Here is an 18,664-nt window from a genome sequence, read left to right as displayed (position 1 = left end):
AAAAAAAAAAAAAAAAAAAAAGTGATAAGAACTGGAGGGCAAATTAAACATATGAATCACTTCCTCTCCTGGCTTTTCCCGCTCCTGTTGTTTGTTATCCCTTTAGAAAAAAAGCCCAAGAACATTCATTTCCTCTTCCTCTCTGCTTTGCAATGAACACTGAGGGGGGTATTTTTCTCTCTATTTTCAACTGCCAGCAACAAAGCTGTGCTGATGTTCCCGAGAGCTGCTGAACGCTTGGGCATTCACAAAAACCAGCCCTCGAAGTTTTGGAAAAGCAAACCTACCTAAATGGCTTAGCAGCCAAAGCCATTCATCTGCAGTGATTTAGACACAGGGCCTTGGTCACTGTACAAGCAAACCACTTGAGGAGCTTTAGCAAAGGCCGGTTGCACCAGCTCCATCACCAAAGCAGGTAGGACACAGCACCAGCCCAGGCCTCATCCTGCCTTTCCTGCTGCAGTCTGCAGCATGCACGCACTGTGTGTGTGTGTGTGTGTGTGTGTGTGTGTGTGTGTGTGTGTGTGTGTGTGTATATATGTATGTATGTATATACTCACACACCCCTATGTTACAGTCCCTGTGGCTGCTCTAAACACAAGCCCTTCTACCCCATATTCCTAAATATTAGGTGCTTGGACACCCTGAGGCCTCATGGCATATCACAGCCCTCCCTGCCTGCTGCAGCCCAGCCTGGAAAAGTCTGAGTGCTACTGGTCACCTCTGGTATCAACCCCAGCTGGCCCATGGTCAGGGAGAACATCTCTGCTTTGGCGTCTAAAAGGCCATTTCTGCCCCTCCTGACTCACACCCAGCCTGGGACAGATGCATCTCCAACACCCAGGACAGCTTCTCATGAGCCCTGTAGTTGCTCATTTCCACAGGAAGATGAGGGTCTCCTGCCATCTCCTCTACATGGGGAACAGGCYTCCCTCCTACCCGCAGGACCTCCTGCCAGGCCAGCCTGTAATTACGACCAGGCAAGAGGATTAGCTTGGCCAGCTCCCAGGGTCTCATCCCAGCCCGCTGCGCACAGCAACATCCTCCTCCCCAGCCCTCCTCCCTTCCCGCCTCTCCTCCATTTACCTTCACTGCACTATCGACTGCTCAAGTGTAGCACTAATTACTCCCTGCAAGGAGGAGCTGCCAGAGAAATGAGCCAAGTGGGACACCCCAAAGCAGTAAAAAGCCTGACAAACAAGCAGCAAAAGGACATCTCGCTACAACAGAAAGGCAAAAGGATGTAACCAGCCTCATCACCACCCTGAATCCCTTTAAAAGCCTTTGCCCACAGACTAGGGACAGGGCATGTGGGAAATACTTTGATACCAGCTTTTTCTCCAGCTTTGGGCCTCCTGGTCTGATCCTCCCTGCCTTCATGCCAAGGGGAAGGGGCTGAGAACAAGGCTGATGCCACCAGCTTGCAAGCCTCCCTGGCAGATACCAGGCAGCAGCCCCAAGCCAGGCTCAGGTGGCAACACGAAGAATCAAAATTAAAACCCCTTTTTAATATATTAGAAAGCCCAAGGCAACTCAGAGGGTGTAGGGAGGCTGGAGCCCAGGAGAAATCTGTCTTCATTTCAGTAGTGGGCAGTCCCAGGTCAAGATACCCCAGCACAGCACCTGCCCTCCACATGTTAYCCACCCATGGCTCTTCCTCCTTAGCGAAAACCCAGGAGGGCAGAAAGTGTCTGCAATGCACATGAAGCTGCATTTCTCTGCCAGAGAGACACGGGACACAAGTCCCAGGACAAACCTCCCCACCACCACTCAATCACACTGCTGGGAGAAGACACAGCTTTGGGCTGCATTTGCTCAGACCCAGCATTTCAGGTTACTTCAAAGTATCTAGAAGCTCAAGGATTTCGACTTCGTGAATGCTCTGAAATGTAATTCAATTTACATACTGCATAAATAAATCACCTTTTCTTTACCATCTGAGACAGAGACAAGTGTTGAAATGCTGCAATTTTCCATGGAAAAAACTCACCATGTTTTGTCAGCTCAGGGAAGACTAAATTTGCAACCTGAATTTTCATCCACCTCCCCTAAACTCCTGCTGTCCCCACAGCTCCTCCCGTGATGTTCGTGARGCAGACTGCAGGCTTCACACAGCAAAGCAAAATAATTTCCATCCTGCTCCCTAAACAATTACCTCAAAAATCTGTCTTCCAAATTACAAAGGGGGGGGGGGGGGGGAAATCACACCATGGCACCAGATCACACCATAGCAAACCCCACTCCCATCTAAAAGAAAGGTCCAGGCAACCACAGATCTAAGCCTCATTACAGTGAGGGAAATGCTCCAATCTGATTATTAAAAGCAGGATTTTAAAAAGTCCTTAGGGGAACACATGGCAGGCATGTGCCAGCAGGTCTTCTGCACTGGAATCAAATTTCTCCAAGCTATAAGTAGTTGACAGTAGAGGAAATAGTGCGAYTTATCTGAATTTTTCAAATGCTTTGGCCCAGGAGTCCCTCTTAAGAGGTTAAGGAAACCAAATCAGCAACCTCATGAGACATAAACCAAATTCATTTACCAGAAACCAGTTAAAGTATCCAGTACCAAGTAGGAATAAGTGATGGATAAAATTCACCACCAGAGACCAGACTATGCACCTGCGGTGTTAAAACCTGGCAAAGTGGTTTCACAGGGGCAGGAATATTGATGGCCAGGACTGCAGCATGAGCTGCAGCACAAGGGCAGGTGACACCTCGTGTCRACCAAGGAGCAAAGCCTGTGACCGAGGCAGCAACTGGAACCGACTCACACATTGCTGGGCCCTAGATGCATTACCACTGCTTGGAGGGAGGGTAAGGAGACCTGTGTCACTACTGCTGGCCCTGCAAAAGGCCCCAGAGCAGCAAGCAGCAAAATCACAACTCTCAGCTCCGCAAGCCACCACCTGGAAAAYGCTGCAGTGGGATCAGGTCCTCCAGCAGGATTGTGCTCCCGCTGGAACTGGTCCTTAGAAAAGCCTGTTTTGCACAGGACGATGCTCGTTCCAGCTCCAAATGGGGCAGGATCAGACCAAGGCACTGGGCTGACAGATGAGTGCAAAGCTTCCAGACACAGGGAGACTGAAAAGGRTCTTTCTGGGTTAGAGCAGGTACACAGGAGAGCGCAACACAGGGGTGAGACAGGAAGCCAGCAGAGTGGTTCTTTTATTTCCATTGCAGAAAGCAAACAAAAAATAATGGCATTGAATTCATACCAAAGCACAATGAATACAGGACAAATAAATAATGGAGTACTTCTTTTGTTTTTTAGATACAATATCCAATTAACCTGTGGGACTCATCCTCACAGGGGTAATTGAGAGCAAGGACTCAAGGGAACTGCAAACATGATGATGATAACATGCACAATGAAGAGCATCCACACCAGCCAGAGATGGAGGAAGAAACATCCCGGGGGGAAGGGTCTTCCTCTGCATCTTTGCACTGAAACATCTCCCTGGAAAAGCCTGCCCAGGAATTCAAGTACGCTTGCCACAGGCCTGGACTGTGCTGTTTTGTCARAACTCAGAGTGCAGAGGAGATCGGGCACTGAAAAGGTGCTAAACTGCTGYCTAATTGCATGAGTCACCCTGAGCCTGAAAGAGCAAGGTCAGGAGCAGACACATCTGCAGAGCCCATCTCCTCTCTGAGATTATTCCAACTACAACCATGGATCAAAGTGACAAACCCAGGGCGGCGGTATCACAAGAGGACAAACGCTGTAGGACCCCTCCAAGCTGACAAAAGGTCTATAACTTTATATATTTTTTTCTTTTACATATAACTTGCTCTATTTCCACCAGCTCTGGGAGCACAGGAAAACCTTCCATTATATCCACAACCATTCTGAGGCCATTTCTGTTGCCCCATGAGTGCCGAGGGGCCTTATCATACCTGCTGACTTGATGTCTTCATSCTAAAGTGGCCATTGCCTCCCAGGTCAGCACCTGCTCTCCCTCCAGTCCTCAGTCCAGGTTCAGCACACTGCATTCTCACTGCACCCATGGGCTCTGCTTCTGCAGCTTCCCCTACCTCCAGRGACCATGCCCAGCACACACTGCCTCTGTCTAGAGCTTTACAGGGCTAGGATGTTGCCCTGTCTAGCAGTTAAGACAGGGTCTGATATCTGCACATGGCAGAAGTGTCAGAAGGAAGTGTCCAAAATTGTTCTTGGAGCAGTCTGATTCTGCTCCAGCAGCCTTCTGCTCACTTGCAYCAGCAGAACATGGAGGCAGGGAAGAAAATTGCTACATGCAGCCAGTGTTTGCACAGCCAAGATAAAGAGAYGGATTTTGCCTTTCCTGGCTAAAAAGCTGTGCTGCTGGCTTGTGTATCTGACCATACAGATGTTCACAGATGGTTATTGCGCCGGCAATCTGAGGGGATGGGTAAGAGGAGCTGACGATCTGTTCCCCCTTTTACACAACGAGGAGACCTACTGCACAGGCTCCCTTCCCTCAAACCCGCGTCTGGGGCCCAGCGGAGCTGCTCAGCCCTTCTCAGCCATCCAAGCTGGGGCAAACACCGCACTCGATTTCCAGGGGGAATCTTCAAGCAAAACCCAAATCAGCCACTATTCAGCATCCCAGAGGAGCCTGCTCCAGCCCAGACCCTGACCCCTCTCCGAGGGCTGCCAGGGACCAGGAAGGCAGAGCTCCCTAGRGATCTCTGCAGGGAGTCCTCAAGCTTGCCACGCGAGGAAGCAYGTGCTTCCCCAGCAGCAGGGAGCCGACTGCTCAACTTCTCTGCAAATGGAGAAAGCAGAGAAAGGCTAAAGAGGAAAAAAAAAMCATCCYGTATCTGTAAACAAGCAGCAGGAAAGATCTGGCTCTCTCCCAGCCTGGCACCAGCACAGGGCACAGATTGCCRGGGAGGACGGGGTAACAACCCATTGCCTCCCAGAGCCCACCTCCACCCAGCCCCCACGCTTCAGAGAAGGGCACAGAACTCCTCTAGTGCATTTAATTGCAGGCTACCTCATCACCTTTAACTTATACCTAGCTAATAACAGTGAGGAGTTGATCCTTACTCGCTAAATCAACAAGACATCCCCCAGCATCCTCRGCCCTCAACCCCAGAGGAGATACCCACACCCTCTAACAGCCCCGCCAGCTCGCAGAGCCCCCGGGTCTCAAAGCACAGACACAGGTACATCAGAGCACAGGGACAAGCTCCCATCAAGAGCAAACCAAATGCCAGTAACAAATTGAAAGCTCGAGGTCTGGCACCCTTGTGGTCGCCCGAGAACAGCCAGCTTGCACAGACCAGAGCTTCCAAACCAGTACCCCATCTCCAGCCACAGCAGGCATGTAGAGAAGCAGATAAAGGAGCGAGCATGTAACGCTTTCCCCAAAATGCTCTCCCAGGCTCAGGGCAGGGAGGGCTGTTATTTAGTAGCCCTCTATGTTCTTTTTTGTTGATTTTTTTTAAATTTCCTGGAATTTTGGCCACTTTGAGGTCAGATGCATTTTTAGCACCCACACCATCCTGCAGGAACTAGTCCTGCTACTTAMAGGCACTTTACACAAAGCACCACTAATTTTATAGCCAAACTTGGTGACTCCCCAGACCTCCTGTTCCCCCACCCCAGAAAGCTCCCAGKAGCCGTGCCACCACACATGGGGGTATCCAGCAGCATGACACAGGCAGTATGGCCCAGAGAAAGGAGCCGGCAAGAAAACCTGCCCCCCACCTGCCCCACTTGCTTGAGCAGTGTGCAGCATGGAGCATCTCCAAGGGGGGAGCTGAGCTCAGCAGCTCTTTGCAGACAGCACAGCAGCTAACGACGCTAATGACCATCTCCCAGCTGCCCAACAGCCTTGGGTCCCTGACCTAGCTGCCACAGGCTGTTCCTCGAGACAGAGGCCCCTCGGAGTGGGAAGCACCCGAGGGAGCTCCAGACCAGGACAAAAGCAGCAAGGAGCCAAAGTGACAGCTGGCTGGAACAAGCTGTTTTATGGCTTGTGTAAAACAACGAGGGAAAATAGTTTCAATCAAATCATGAGAGGGATTTTTTATTATTATTCAGAAGATGGCAGAGGGTAGTTTATTGATCAAAGCAGGAGATATTGCTGAACAATTAAAATTAATGCTTTGCCTCAGCACGCAAAGAGACAGCTGGCAACGGGTGGGAAGGGTGCCAGGGAGCAGGCAGGGAGAAGAGCAGAGACTGCCCTGGAGCACAGAGAAAAGCAAACCTAAACAACAACCAGCCTCTCAGCAGAGACAGGGCAGTGACATTAAGAGCAGGCTTTGCAGCATACACTTACCCCCCGGACCGAAGGAAGCCGAGTGACCACTGCAGGACACCCCATACAGGCACAGACAGGCCAGCAGTGCTCAGGCACAGCAAGAGTAAACGAGACATCAAGGGGCATTCAGCCCACGAGCCCTTCCTCCCGATCTAAAGTCTTCACAGACTTGACAGGACACAGCATCTCACACTGATTCACCACAAGTGCCCGGGTGAATTTGTTGTTATATTTTTAATTTTATTTAATAAAAAAACAAGATAAGATGCTAAACTGATGGCAAATCAATAGCTCTAARTGCTGGCAGAGCAGAGCCAGCCTCATGCCCCCCCTCTGACAAGGTCCTCCCTAGACCTCCACCTCCAGAGGAGCAGAAGAGGCCAATGACACTGCCAAGGGCCCAGTTAGTGAGGAAACCCACCAAACAGCACCTAACTCTCAGCATACTTCCTACACAGCACAAATCCACTGCGAGCTTCCCAGCACGTCCAGCCTTCCCAGTACCCCTGAGAAGAAAGGCTCCCCAAGAGCCTCTGTGATCTTCCCTTCTCCATAGCTAGGAACGGCTCAGACACAGGTTTTGGACAAGGTAACAGGAGATGGTTAAGCAGAGGTTGAGGATTCCTTTCCTCCTGAGCAACCAAGCACATAGCAAGACGTAGCATTGCAGAGGAAGAGCCTTGAGGAAAGTGGAGCTCAGCAGTTGCAAGGAGATAATTAGGATGCAAAAATCTGTGCAATGGACTGGAAGTCCTTCATAACTGACAGGGGACTGGGGGACCAGCACTACCCACCCCGGCCGAAGGTGGCTGCATGGCCCCCAGGGCTGCCCCCCTCTCCCAGGGGATGCCAGGAGCTGAGCCCAGCACAGCCCTCCAGCCCCGCTGCGCCCAGCAGCAGCGCTCRTTGCAGGCAGGAGCCCCATCTGCCGGCTTGGCCATGAAGGAAACATTGTGGGGCTGCTCATCCAGCTCCAGAGGGGAGAAGACATCTGCAGACACACTGGTGGGGGTACAGTGGGTGCTCCTGCAAGTTGCTTGCAAAAATCCCCTTTTCTTGCTACTCCTCTGTTACAGAGAAAGCGTGCACATTGCTTCTCACACACAAGCAGGTTCTCTGAGTGAGCTAGTACCAAAACCACCCAATCTTCACCCAGACGCTCAAGTCAGACTTCCCCAATGCCCAGTATTGAGTGTAAATCAACCCCCAGAGCCACCTGCAGAGACTGAGGAACAAGCCCCTGCTGATGCACCCACCAAAGCCGTAACATACAAAATATCAGCAGAGGTGGCAGGCTGGAGAAACCAAAAGGCTGATGTCACTTGAGCAAAAACACTAAATATTTACACAGTCTGCAATCAGCCCCCAGGCAGGGAGGCGGGGACCATACAATTCAAATGCAACCAGTACGACAATTTTTGTGTAACTAGAAGTGCAAGAAAATTACTTAACCACATACCCAGCACAGCAAATTAAAACTGATTCAGGACAAAAGGAATTGAGTGCCCAGGCAGCACAGAGAAAAAGCACAGCTCCTGCAGCTCTGATGGGGTTTACTATTCATAAGGCATCGATGCCCCCAAAGCACAAGGGCATCCATCATCCCCTCCCGTAACAGGGCCAGTCTTGCGGTGGAAAAGCACACAGCTAGTGCCAGCAACACCGAAGAGGCTCTCAGGTAGAAAAATACCTTCTTCATTTGAGACTACCGGAGAACAAGGTGGGGGCTGTGGCGAGGGGGGTGCATTTGAGTAAGGCAAGCTGTGATTATTCAGCCTGGAATTAATCCAGGACTTACAGGTTCATAATGGAGTAATATTTGCAAGGTGACCATTAACTAGTGCCTCAAAATAAAATGCAAATAATCCCTTAGAGCCATTTGTTCATCGTTCAAGGCACTTAAACGCTGTACGTGGTGGYGTGAAGGACACTGCTTTACAACAAGCAGTGCACGCTGCACTGGGACCGGGCCAGCCGCTCCAGCGGCGCGGCCCACGGCGGGACTCGCACGGCCGGCCGCAGCTCCTGCCGCAGGGCCGGGCTTGCCCCCCGCCTTCTCCAGGCACACGGTGCCCGCTGGCAGCAGATCACTGCCCATTCCCAAGCACAGCTCGTTACCGCAGCGGCATGCAGGCAAACACCTCCCCGCAAGCTTGCCCGGGGCGGCCAGAGCCTGAGCCACCTCCCCGACCTGTCCGCAGCAAGGGGCCGGAGCCGCTGCAGGGGCCCCGGAGCCAGCTCAGCCCCAGGAGGGCACACCACCCTGCGCAGGGCGGCCCAGACCTTACCCGGGCCCCTTGGCCTCAGCGGCGGGGGGGTGGCAGCAGCAAGGGGGGTGGTGGTGGTCGTGGTGGTGGCAGCTCAGCCCGGCCGGAGCCGGAGCCCGCGGCTGAGCTGCTCGGGGCCATTAAGGCAATTAGCACCTGGCTGAGCTGCTCGGGGCCATTAAGGCAATTAGCACCTGCGGGCCCCTCCGCAGCCAAGCGATGTAAAGGGCCAGAGCCGCGGGCGGGGGCAGCCTCCCTGGGGCGGCCGGACGTCGCTCGAGCTTGGTGCGGGCAGCCCGAGGGGCAGGTGCCACCGCGACCCGAGCGATGCCGCAGCGAGCGAGTCTCGGGCCGCCGCTCCAGCCTTGCCAGGGCGTGGGGCGTGCTGTGCCTGCGCAGCGCCGGGGCGTCCCCGGGGGCCCCACGGCGGCAGAGCGGAGCTCCCCGCCCGCAGCAAGGCCGGGCGGCCGCTCCGGAGCGGCGTTACGGTTTCGCTGGCGTTTCTGCGCCGGCTTTGCTTGGCTTCGTCTCCGAGCCTCTTTTGCATCAGCTGCCTTTCTTCTCCTCCGTCAAGGCTGAATAAATGCAAGAGGTGGGACGAGGCATCTTTCCCGTCTCGGGGGAAGGGGTCTACGGGGCRCCTCCTCCCCGCCAGCAGCCGAAGCAGAGCTCCTGGCCAGGCCCATCTTTTTCGGCTCCCGKCCCTCCAACCCATCAACACCAACCTTCCTCGAGGTCTATGGAGAAGGCGGCCAACCCACCCGTGGGCTGCCCGCTGCTGCCCCTGCCAGCACGGGGGCTGCGAAGCAACACCCAGGCCCACACGGTCCCCCCCGGGGGAAATACCAGCRGCCGGCAGCCCTCGGGGCCTCGCCGGCGCCACGGGGAGGCTCGCGTGCTCCGCGGCAGAGCACGGCAGCTCCCGAGCCTTCGCCCCGTGGCCGGCAGGCGCTGGCCCTGCTGCGGCGCCCGGCCCGCGCCGCGCCGCGCGCTCCCCCTTCCAATGCGGTTCAGGTCGTTTCCACGGCCGGTTTGGATGGTCTCCGGCCCTGGCCTGCACCCATGGGTGGGCTTGGAAGGACGCTAAGGAAAACAGAGCAGGTACTTATACGTTCACAGAGCTGGGAAGAAGGGGAGGTTGTAAAATGTCTGCACTAGGGATTTATTAACCAAGTGGCCGAGCTGGAAACCTGACATGAAATCACCTTATTAAAAGCAAGGATGCTGCCTGCTCGGGGTGCAGAGGGGCCGCGGGCAGGCTGGGCCCGGCGCCTGCGGGCAGGCGGGAGGGGGCGAAGCCCCGCCGCGCAGGCAGGAGACGTTTCTGCCCGCGCCGCCTGCGTCGGCCCCCAGGCTGCCCGGCACCTCCGGGCGGCCGGGGCACCCACGGAGGAYGCGCCTGCTCCTTCGACTCGAGCAGGAGAGAGCCGCCGATGCCGCAGGCTGGGCTGCGCCGAGGTGGCCTTGAAAGTGGTGGCCCAYGAAGAGAGCTATGGGTGCGTTTTTCTAAGGGATCAGACCACGCCAGCCAGTGCTGACAGAGCCGGGGGAGCCCCGATTCCCCCAGAAATTACACTTTTTGGCAAGGGTCTCCYTCCTCCCGGCTTCCTCACAGCTGGGGGAAGTCGCCGCAAGGGTCCAGCGTGCAGCAGGGCTGGAGCAAGAGCACACTGAGCAGCTCCCAGGAAAGCCTGAGCCGCTCGCCCCAAGCCGAGCAAGAAATTGGTACACGATTAAACGCAGAAATGCGACGTTCACATGTGAACGGGCGGCGCTCTGGGGAGGCGAAGGCACTTGGAGGTCTGGGCCGCGTGCTGCCAGCCTGCGCGTGGGGCCGCGGGGCAGCCCTGCTAACAACCCTCCGCAGGACCCCAAGGGATGGCGGCCCCGCGGCCGAGGCCGGGCTCGGGCCCCCCGGGGAAGAGGCAGCACATCCCAGCAGACAGCTTTCTTCGCTGGCAAGCTACTGCAGCCCTCCACGAGAGGGCTTTGCTGCACAAGGAAACGAAATCGGGGGAAGCCCGTTTTCCAGGCGTTCCCGCTTCGGTCGGAAACGCGCTCTTCTCCTCGCGTCTTCTCACGCAAAACTCAGCGGGCAGCGGAAGGGCTGGATCACCGAGGATTGCACCCGACAGCTCTGGCTGGTGTTGGGTGTCGGGTGGGACCCCAAGGGTGCCTGCAGGCCTGGCAAGAGCCCGTGGCGGTACGGGACCCTTCCCTGCTCCTCCTGGCAGGGGTCAGGATGAAAGCGGGCAGATCTGCGATAAATGCCGCACCAGATAGGAAATCAGGGTGAGCAGCTGCAATCTGGGGTGCTCAGCAGCACCCAAAGGTGACAGGATTTTGCAGTGGCCCTTGGAGCTCGTTTGGGGTGGGTGAAGAGAYGGTCACAGACGTTCACCTGAACTTGGTTACGGGGCTCTGTCTCTGGCCAGGTAACGCGGCAAGGGCTTTGCTTCCCTCCGGCTCTGGCCTGGGTTGCAGGGTGGCTTCAGGGTGCCTGGYGAGCAGCAGGGCGCTCAAGCACTCCGTGCCAGCGGTCAGATCAGCGCAGCTCCRCCAGCGCCGCTTTGGGAGCTGCTACTACGGCGGCAGAGGCCCTTGGCACAGCGTGCCGTGGCTGGAGGCAGTCTGGCAGGGATACGGCCAAATCCAGCGCCTTTCCAGAGAGCCTCTCCCCCCGACACGGCTCCTCCGGCAGGATGGAGACGGTGGGAACCGTCAGCCCAGCCCAACCGAAAACGATCCCTCCCTCGTCCCTCCCACATCCTGCTATCCCAAGCGGCTGGTGTGCTCCCGCACGGGATTGCCGCCCCAGATCCGCAGGGAGGAGAAGCTGGAAGCAGCTGTGGCGGGCGCCTCGGCCCTGCGAGCCTCACAGCCGCTGCCACCCCAGGGAGCCCGGCTCCGCTTTCCGGAAGGGAGCTCGCATCAAACCCGGCTCCGAAGCATGGACGCAGCCTTTAATGCCAACACATCCCAGCTATGGAGCACTTGCAAAATGAGCTAGCGACCGCATCCCGAGAGCTGCGCCCTTCGGCACTGCAAGCCGTGCTCGTGYCCCTGGCCCTGCAGGCAACAGCGGGTGCTGGGCTCCCGCTGGTGCCCCGGGGATCTGCAGGGCAGAGGAGGAGCAGGCGGGAGGAGGGTGGATCTTCTGCCTCCGGCTCGACTGACCGAATTTACCCTGATTTTCGTGCACAGCCTTGCTGGCCTTTAGAAGGAGACATGAATCATCGCGCTTGGTGCTTGCAGGGACAAGTCGCAGGCCGACGGCTGCAGTAAATGATGGCAGCAGCCTGCACCTTACGCCGCCAGCCCGGAGCTGCGCCCTCTCACCATCCTTCAGAGGAGAAGAGGCCTCGTCGAAAGGGGTGCGTCGATGTGGCCGGCTTCGGGTAGCTCTGCCTTAGCCGCAGCCCCCTCGGGAGCAGCTGCCCAGAGGCCCTGCTCGAGACGCGCGCCGGCACTTTCCTCTTTTTGCACCGCCTCGCCGGCCTCTGAAGGTCGCGTCTCTCTCTAGCTCGCGTCCRTCAGCAGGCACGGCCGCAGCGCGCCGCGTTTTAACCGCCGGCGGAGACCCAGGGGAGCCCGCTCCGTCCGGGCGCGGGACGAGCTGCGGGGCGGCGCGGGCCAGCCCGGGAGAGGCTTCGGCTCCGCTGTGCCGGCGGCGGCGGTGGGAACGGAGCCCAGACGGGCCGCCGCCGCCACCGGGCTCGGCACGCTTGGCTTTAACAGCTTTCCCAGCCCTCGCTGCTGCTGCTCGGAGCTGACCCCCGCCGCCRGCCCCGGCTGGAAAGCGGGTGCTGTTTGCGCCCCTCTGACCTTTGCTTTCCATTAAYGCAAAAGCCGCAGGGCAGGGCAGGGCCCTTCGCCGCCCGCGGAGGTTAAGCAAGCGGCCCGGGATATTTGCCGACCTTCGTCCTCGGCGGCGCCGGGCTCGTCCCGTCGGGGCAGCGCAAACGCGGCCCCGCGCGGGGTACAAGCCCGGCTTTGCCAGAGCGGCGAGCGCCGCGCAGCCCGCCCGAGCCAGGGAGGCCAAGACGGGGCTCCGCGCGGGCGGTAACGAGCGGCGCCGGAGGGCGTCCTCCGGCCGGGCTTTCCGCAGCGGACCGAGGAAGCGGCAGGCGACGGCCCCGGCGCCCCCTCTGCGGCCGCGCTGCCTCCTTCCTGCCGGCGCGCACGCCTCCGCTTTCCGGCCTCTCCGAGCGAGCCGCGTCCTTCCTGCCCCGTCCCGTCCCGTCCGGCGGCGCGGCCGCCTGCTCCTCGCAGCGAGGTCGCTCCCCGCCGCCCTGCTCAGCGCCTGGAGAAGCAGCAGTAAAACGAGGAGGAGGAGGAGGAGGACGCTGCCAGGGGAGGCGCGTTCGGCTTCGAACCGCTCCGCTCTGCTTCCAGGGAGGTCCGAGGGAGAGGGGCCGGCCTCGGAGCCGTGGGCCGCCGCGAGCGTGGCGCGCAGCCGGGGGCGAGCCGCGCTGCACCCCGGCCGGGGGAAACGGTCAGAGGGCGGCGAGATGCTGCCCCCTCGCAGGAACCCAGCCCGGAGGCTCGCACGGAGCGGGGCAGGAGGAGAAGATAGGAGCGGAGGCCCGGCATCGCCCCCCGCCACCTTCCCCCGCGCCTCTCGCGGCGGGCACGGCGGAGCCCCCGCGCCAGCCCCGCGCCCGAGGCCAGGGCCAGGCTCTGCCCGAGCGCCGCGCCGACGGGGACAGGCGCGGGAGGGCTCGGCTCCGGCAGTCGGGTCCCTGCAGCCGCTACCCGGGCAGTTCACCTTCCTCCTCTCCCGTTCTCCCCTCCGCCTCGCGCGACCGCCCGGGAAATGCACCACGACTCACCGCTCGCCTCGGTCCGCGGCTCCAGGCCCTGCCCTCCCCCTCTCGCCGGCACCAGCACCAATAAATCACTGCGCTGGGAGAAAAGGCTGGAGAAAACCAGAGGCACAAAACCTCAGAGCCTTTTTTTGCTCTCCCAAGCAGCTCTGCATTTCATTACTGTTGTCTTCAAGGGCGGCCGGGCCGGGCCAGCCCAGCCCTCTCGCAGCTGGGGAGGAGGAGGAGGAGGAGGGCAGGGGGGGCCCTGCAGGGCTTGCATGTGAGCAGCAGAAATTACTGCCAGAAGACAAGCAGAAGAGTTGTTTATCGGTGCATCCCGGCACTTGCCCGGCCCTAACCCTGTCCGTGGGAGCCGCTCCAGCCTGGAAGAGCTCTGCTGAAGCCAGGGTGCGGGGACCCYCTCCGCCCACCCAAAATATATATTCGCCTGGCATCGCTGGCGAGTGCGGTAGGTGGGGGACAGATGCAAGCCCCACAGCAGGGCAAGCGCTGGGGAGGGGATCTGAGCTGCGTCCCTAAGCAGCCTCGGGAGCGATAACTTAAGCAAGAAGCTATTTCTGAAGGATGCGGTCCCCCCTCCCATGCAGCACTTCTCTGCTCCTCCCTCCCACAGAAGTCTTCCCCAGGGGATTTAGGCCTCGGCAGAGCATCTGCCCTCCCCGCAGCACTGCTCCCAGGCCCCCCCCCTCCCGGTTTTCCTGCTCTCCAGGCTGGGAGAGGCCCCAGCAGGAACGCAGCCCCGAGGCGCCTGCCTCCCTCCCAGCAGCTCCCTGGATTCCTGAGCGCTGACACAGCCCCAGCAGGACACCGCAGCAGCGGGCGCCTTCCCCCTCCGCCCCTGCCCCAGGAGGGGAAAAAGGGGACGCGCAAGCAGGGTCACACCAGGCCAGCCCGCTCACGGAGAGCATCCCGAGCAAAACCCAGAGCAGGCCGGCGAGCCCCGCGCCCTCCCTCCCCACCGCCTCCCGGCCCAGCTGGTTTCGCCCAGCCTCTCGCAGGGGATCACTGGCTGGCAGCTCTCCCACAACACACGCACTTTCATCCCTTTAAAGGCTGAGATGATTCACACCATTAACACTCCCTCGTTGGCAAGGGCATTTTTAGATAATTTCCTCTCTCCAGAAGGTATCCCTGATTAGAGCCACGCTCACACTCCACAAGCTGCAAGCACTGGTCCCTCATTACCAATTACAGCAGGAGCAAAGCGAAAGTGAGCTGCTCCCCATCCTCCCCGCTCCCGGCCCAGCCGCCCTCTCGCTGTACTGCGGGGAAGGRTTTTTAACAGCACCTCTCTTTCAGACTCTCAGGAGACCCCAGTCTGAGCTCAGCACAGAGAAACGCAGAACGGCGTTGCTGCCGGCGGGCTGGGCTAGGGACGCCGGCCCAGCGAGAGCAAGCGCGCTCTGGACAGCTCAGCACTGCCTGCTTGGCTCTGGTTTCGCCTGGCCCGAGATCCACGCAAAGGAATGCGAGCGGCGCAAGGCTGCGCTTTTAAAAGTCTCCGCTGTTCGCTGCTATTATAGGAAGACAAGGGTCCTGCCATCTTACCATTAAGTCATATCCTTCTAGACTTGGTGAAGTAGTTTCCATAGGAGTCACCCTCTCTTCCAAGTGATGGAAGCTTTTATTTTTATCTGGCTTATTTACGCACTTCTCTTTCTTCCGTCAGCGTTGGCGTGTGGGGCACATTAGGGCTGTTAGCCTCTCCTCAGGCTTATTCCGCCTTATTCCCATCACTCACCTCTGCGCCGTCTAAATGCRGCACCACAAACAGAAGGAAAAGTCCAGGGACCAAAGCAGCAGGATGGAACAGATGAATTAACATAAACAGAATCTGTTTTCCTAAAGTGGTCATAGGAACAAGAMAAGACATTGGAAAAACAAAAAAGAGCAGAAAGGTTTATTCCAAATATAATACAGTGTAGCAATCACAAGGCTTTTCAATTCGAGATTCATTTTCCAATGCAGGTATAAGCCCTCATCTATGACAAATTAAAAGTTACTGGCAGCCGCTTTGTCTCTCGTAATTATTTTTTCCAGGTCTCTCTGAAGCAGCCCACAGTGCCCTGGGGACATGGAGATCACAGGGAGCAAAATCCACAGCAAGCAGCCCCTGGCAGGGCTCTCCAGCCTTCTGGGGGCAGCCCACTGTTGGTGGCACCTGCACAACCCTGACGCCCCCCCCCAAAGGGGAGGTGCAGCTACGCAAAGGTCCGAGGAACTGTCTTGGGAAGATCCTACCGTGCTGAACAGACCTCGAGGTGAGAAACAGCAGAGCAGCCTCCTGCTCCTCGCAACACGCYGCTGTTCAGTATCCTCTTCCAAGCACAGTCGTTAAATACAACTGCCAAGAAAAATCTGAAGCATCATCTGCGCTCGGGCTCCGGGGTAGGCTCGTTTCTGGGCACYGACTTCTGCATACAAATCTAAGGCTGATTTTCCCCGAAATGCAGCCTGTTTTTCCCTGACAGACAGATCCCATTTCTCCCCGCTTCCTTACAGCAGGACGCAGCTTTCTTCACCCCATGCCTGGCTAGAGCACACACACCTTTCAAGGTGCACAGCCACATCCACCAACACAAATGAGGTGCACATTACACAGGGAAAGGTGGTTCTGGCAGCTGATGGACTTGCAAGGACGCAACACCACATCAGCAAGATGGTAACAAGAAAACAGGAACTCGCTTCCTTTCAGAGGCTCCACGGAGGGGTCATGCCAGCCACAAGAGTGGTATTGGCACCTCAGGATAGTTTTTGCCATGACTCTTTCAGATTTCAAATRAGCTATTACACAACTCCTCTTTGGAAGATAGAGCAGATATGACTGCTGCCAGGTGATACGTGCCAAAGGGGACTTAGGCCTTGGCTGCGCAGGGGCATTGGGTACCCCTTCACCAGCTGGATCAGGCTCTCTTCCAGCAGTTGTATGCCCAGAAAACAAGTCCTCCAGATACATGAAGCTGCTTCTGATCAACGCCATGTGCTGACAGCCACAAATAAGAATACCCTGACCCCATTCCAGAGTTCAGAAGCCACCACAAACCCAGAGCAAAGCCATCCAAATGCTTCAAGGAAGCTCCATTTCCTTGGAAACRCGCTGGCAAACAAGAAGTAGGGCTGAAAACTATCCCCCAAGATTTGGGAAGAAAACTAGGGAAGGAATACAAGACCTTTCCCATCTCCCAGCCCAGCTTCTAATTTGCGAGAGCAATCTGTGCCCCTTCAAGCAAGGCTTTCCTTCTAAAAAGGAGCAGGAAAAGCACAACTGTAGGGAAAAACCAACACAGCCCTGTCTCTTCAGAGGGAACCTATACCTCTCCTCTCTTTCACCCTTCTCTTTCCTCTTACCACAAGAGTCCCAAGTTGAGTTCATCTCCCCAGCTGATAGCCAGCTATAGGCTTTTTTTTTTTTTTTTTTTTTTTTTTTTTGAGATCACTGCTAAAAGTGAAGCAGAAATTGGCCCTTCCTGTCTCCTCCCAACAAGTACGAAGTGGAAAGAATTGTCTCATCATAACCAGTTTGTCTGGAGCACAGGGTTTTCTACCAGGCTACAACCGTGTGTCACCAGTAAGCACCAAGATAAACAAACTGATTAAGACTACAGAACTTTCACTTTTGCATCAGAATAGGGAGTTGCTAACCTGTACGCGTATTAGAGAGCTCTCTCCAGCAGACACCTAAACCTAGAAGGCTTCCCCCCCCCCCAACAAGTCCTCCACTCTTTGCTTTCCTAGAGCCTCAGGAGGATTAAGCTTGACACTTCCAGTTTTCACAGAAACAGGATGTAGGGAGGGAAAAAAAAAATTTAACACTCTGCAATCCTCAAACCTCATCTGAAGGGAAAGTTTTGACTCCTGACCACTGAGCCTTTATACAAGTGCAGCGTGATACCTATGAGCCACCTCAGARAAAGGCAAGAGCAGAACACCCTGTTCCTAACTGCTCAACAGCTCTCTTAAGAGGTGGGCCCCTGAAGTTCACCAAGATATTCCAGGCAGCATATTAGAGGGCATAAAGATATCTTCATTTATTTGCAAGAGATTTAATCCTCAGTTGAAGAGTTCATTAATTAAGAGCTGAGACACCACTACTGATCCTCCCAGCAAGAAGCAGAAAAATTCTCCCACAATTCAATGTATTTACAATGCCTTGAGGCACTCTATATTTACTGTGAAGTAAGGGCCAAACTTTTCTCCCCACCCACAGAAGCAGGAACTTTAACCCTTTTTTTCTTCTCCCTTCCCCAGCAAAACTAGCTAGACATTCACTATTTTAGGTATTCAGTAAAAGCAAAACAGGAGGTATYGAAAAAAGTTTTTGGCAGAGCAGTATTTGGCCAGTTCACACAGCCTATGTCCAGGAAATACCAGCTCACAMGCCCCCACCCCAGGACCTTTGAGCACGCCAAGTCCCATGCCCAGCCCTTGACCTGGCAGTGCTCGAGAGGCAGCTACGCCGACCCAAGCTGGGGCTGCACTGCAGTTGCTCTTTTGGTATTTAGCAACTGCTTTCAACCCAAACAGAGCAATTCTGCACATTAGGTATATTCTGAGCAAGACTTCAAACGCTGCTACAGCCGCATGCCTCACCCCACAGCCCCAGCTGGGGTCTCGATTCATGAACAGGGTTACAAAGCCAGCAAGACAGCCCAGCACTTCCCACCACGTCCCCGTGTGTCCAAAGTCAGCGCCCCAGAGCGGCGCCGCACAGGGAAGAGCCCGCAGCCAGATGACCTGGAAGATCCCGGGAGCGGCTCCAGCCGCCCTGACAGAGGCTTCCTTTCTTCCCAGCTCCCAGAAGAGCCGGGCTCCAGCCCACCCCAAGCCTCTGGCTACACAGGGCGGATCCAGCCACAGACACGCAGCAACCAACCGCACCCTCGCTGCTGCTGCCTCCCCCCTCCAGGCCGAGCGGCTGCACAAACACGGACTACGCGCATACAGTTGAAAATATTTAATACGTGTTGTACACGTAGAGTTACATTTTATACAAAACAAGATACACCACTGAAGGAGAACACTGTACAAAATCCCCACGAGAGCCCCGAGCCTTTATACAACAAAGGCCGGGAGTTACCAAGCCCAACGAACAGGCCCGAGGACTTCCCACCAGAGCGCCTGTAAACTTTGTTCCTCTCAATAAAACACTTTTTAAAAGCACCAGGTAAGAGTTCTGACCTAAGCCTTTCCAAAATATAGACTTTATTTAATAAACTTAATACTTCCCAAGCTTAAAACACGAGCCGGCGCGGCCGGGAAGCGCCGCTCCGGGCCGCTCCCCAGCGCTGCTGCCCCGCGGCGGCGCCGCTCCGCGCTG

The 18,664-nt window shown here is 56.6% G+C and overlaps 1 protein-coding gene across 1 annotated transcript in view; it reads right to left on the bottom strand.

Moving 5' to 3' along the window:
- The window catches only part of CACNA1E (calcium voltage-gated channel subunit alpha1 E), a 192,044-nt gene extending 178,656 nt beyond the window's left edge, over positions 1 to 13,388 (bottom strand). The window contains exon 1 of the mRNA XM_085312139.1: positions 13,351 to 13,388. The gene's annotated coding sequence lies outside the window, so the exon portion shown is untranslated. The remainder of the gene's footprint in view (positions 1 to 13,350) is intronic.
- Between the last annotated feature and the right edge of the window lie 5,276 nt (positions 13,389 to 18,664).

The sequence above is a fragment of the Rhea americana genome, unplaced genomic scaffold (genome assembly GCF_003343005.1).
Source record: "Rhea americana isolate MKP2758 unplaced genomic scaffold, rheAme1 scaffold_358, whole genome shotgun sequence".
Classification (NCBI taxonomy): Eukaryota; Metazoa; Chordata; class Aves; order Rheiformes; family Rheidae; genus Rhea; species Rhea americana.
This window is presented reverse-complemented; position numbering and strand designations above follow the sequence as displayed.